We start from the raw sequence: 3,536 nt of genomic DNA on the forward strand, positions 1-3,536 counted from the left end.
TCTCCTCTCCCTCTCCCTCTCCCCATCTCTCCCTCTCTCTCTCCCTCTCCCTCTCTCTCCATCTCCCTCTCTCCCTTTCTCCCCCCTCTCTCTCACACCCTCTCACCCTCTCTCTCCAAGTGAGGCATCAGTAATTATGTCATCCCAATCTTCCCTGTTTGTTATTTTCTCTCATCAGCATTCATTGACTGAATGATCAATGTCCACAACTACGTTGTTAGGCATTCGTATACAAGTCATTCTGCCATGACAGACTTCCTCCCGGAGACGTGAAGTATGCCATCAAGGCATTCCGCACTGCTGCTGCTTCACTGTGAGCTCGACCACAGTGAGATTGAAGACTCTCCCATGGCTGTTGGGTGTCACTGACGTTTTGACTTATGCTATTCATTCGTCTTGGATCCTTGTCTTGGATGAAGTTGTGTAAAACACAAACTGCTTTTACAATTTCAGTAGCAAAACTTGGCGCCACTTCCACAGTTTTTCTCATGATGCGCCACATGCTTGAAACGACACCAAAAGTGCTTTCTACTTGTCTTCGTGCCCTGGAGAGTCTGTAGTTGAAGACTCGTTTCTCATTGTTCAAGTATCGTCTGGGAATTGTCTCATCAAGATAGGAAAAAGTCCGAATGCTTCATCCCCAACAAACATGTATGGTAGCTTAATGTCCGTATTGGGTATTGTGACTGGTTCCGGAAGATGAAGTTTGTTTGCAACAGAGTGAAAAATGAAGACGCTTGAAAGATGTCCCCATCACTTGAACTTCCAAAACCACCAACGTCTATGATAAGAAACTTTCCAAATGCATCTACAATTCCCATCAAAACAATGGAATGGCGACCCTTGTAATTGTAATATTGGGAACCAGAATGGCGAGGAGCATTCGAGTAGACATGTTTTCCGTCATTAGCTCCGACGCACAAGGGAAAGTTCCATTTAAGGAAAAATTGATCTGCTGTCTTTTTCCATGAGTTTTCATCTGGAACAGGCATGTACAGTGGTTGCAGTTTGGTGAAGAGAACCCTGACAGCTCTCTTGATAATCGTCCTGACCGTTGAATAGCCGAGTCGAAAATGGAATGCCAAAGATCTGAATGATTCTCCAGTTGCCATGAATCTGAAAAAAAAGAAAGTGCATGACATTGAACAAATTAGCAAATTAATTTAATGTTTACGCCAGTATGTGTGTACATTATTATGTGTGTAAGTGCACGCATGTGTGTGTGTGTGCGTGTGTATGACACATACAAAGACACAGACAGTGATACACAGACAGGCAGACAGACCAAAAAAAGGACAGACAGAGAAGCTATAGATGTATTTGTGATAACAGATTCTGCTTTTTTTCATTATTTTCAGTGACCTCAGTGGCGTGCAGGAGCAGATGGGCAACTTTGCGCGACCATTTCCGAAGAAAGCACAAGGAACTGACGTCAACACAATCTGGTCAAGCTGCAAACCAAAAACGAAAATGATATCTTTATGATTTCCTAACTTTCTTGATACCACCGTGCTCAAGTGGTGCTACAAGCGGCAATTTAAGTCAAATCGTGGATGCGGACAAAGACAGGTCTAGAACATCAGATGGTGAAATCACTCGCAGTAACAGTCCGTTATCTGTGCAGTCAACTGAGACAACTCATTCTGCTCCAAAACAAGCACCCAGGAACCAAGCTTGCTGTGATCGTAAAAAAAAGTAGTTTGTCTGCCGTCGACAGGGAGGTATTGCAGGCACTATCGACGCCATAAAAAGAAATAGACGATAACGAAATGTTCTCTAAAAGCCTGCTGCCGGCTATGAAAACTTTGGATACAGTGGAGACCCTGGAACTTCGATCTGAGATCCAGCGCCTGTTTTTTTCCCATGTAAAAGCCAAAGCGAACAGAGTGTCTATTGCAACCTCTCAAGAGAGGGTTGTTACTTTCCCACAAGCAAGTACATCTGCCAGAAATGCTGCAGCAATGTTCCGTAGGACTCAGGACTCTCAGAACACTTACTATACGCACGATCAGTACTTCAGCCACCAGCCATATCCACGAATGACAACTATGAACGGCGTTAATATTTAGGAGAACAGTTGCAGTGCATTTGTCAGTAGTTAATAAAGAAACACATTTTCCTCCCTAATTGGGCATTACTGATTACAATAATTTTCCAGTTCAACGTGTACTGTGTTCGATATCTAAAAAAAAAAAATTTCCATGTTTGTGTTCTGTATAAAAGGCAAATATAAATCATTTTCTCTTTTAACCCATTGTGTTCAATTTTTATTTTAAAAAACAACAGATTTTCATGCTTATGTATTGTAGAATCTATTAATTTTCTGTTTTTAAACCATTAACGGGGGCTCCCGTGGCCTAGAGGTTAAGGTGTTGGTCTCTCATTCAAAGGTCCGGGGTTCGAATCCGGGTAGCGACCGAAAAAATATTTTCTTCTCTAAAATTGCCTCCTTTCACCTCCTTTCTTGCTCTCTAGCAATGTTCTGTCGTCTTCTTTCGTCTCCTCTTTCTGCCCCCACCCCATCACCTCCTTTACCCCCTCCTCTGGGCTCCACAATCTTTCTGCAGCCTATCTACTGCTAATCATTGGCTCCTCTGTACTGCTGTCTTTCAGCCACACCTCTGATCTTCTGGGAGGAAAGATTTACGCCTAGCCTTTTCGGACAAGGGCGAAAAATCTCGGAGTGCCGGTGTGCAAGTTGCGCAAGTTAAAGATCCCTTGGTGGTCTAAAATCGATAAGAGTAGGCTTCGGCCGTCACCAGGACAAAATTCAAAATTTCCTACCAACTGAAAAAGTTTAATGTGTCCCGCACGCTCAAATGACCTTATGCAGTTGCGAGCGCCGTAAAACACTTACCTCCCCCCCCCCAAAAAAAAAACAACAACCATTAACCTGTGGGTGGTTGGCGGCTGCTCTGGTGTGGTTTGCTCCTTCTTTCCTATCAAACATTCATCGTCCTTATCTCTCTTCCTTCTTTTTTGTGTTTGTTACTCTCGTGTAACACCCCTAATCTTCGGCACTAATACGACTTTATTATGTTGCAAATGCCGTAAAACATTTACTAAAGCAAAAAATCATTAACCTGGTCGGGGGACTCTCATTGTTTGGTTGGCTGCGAGTATTACCTCAAGTACACGACGAAGCGTTCTTCTGCTGATATTGCTGGGAAGAAATTCGTCGAATTTATATGAAGATCATCATCACAGTGTGCAAGAAGATCACGGAAGGTGTCGGGCAACATCCTGAGATATTCTACGAATTTGGCTTCCTCACTCCACAGCTGGGGCATCAGATGAAGATACGCCCCATGGATTACTTGGATGAACAGAAAAGCGACGTGTTCTGTGCAAAGCGTTTTTTCTTTTCCTCCACCACCACCACCACAGTACCACCAGTTTCTGCTTCTTGGTAAGCGCCATGTTGTGTGTTGCAGCCAAGGACTACTATACGTATATATACGATTCAATGTCAAATGTTGTTCCTCTCCTCGTGTTTCTCGGAGTGTTTTTGTTAATTCTGTGGATTATTGTGAATT

This window comes from Aplysia californica, unplaced genomic scaffold (genome assembly GCF_000002075.1).
Source record: "Aplysia californica isolate F4 #8 unplaced genomic scaffold, AplCal3.0 scaffold00287, whole genome shotgun sequence".
NCBI lineage: Eukaryota > Metazoa > Mollusca > Gastropoda > Aplysiida > Aplysiidae > Aplysia > Aplysia californica.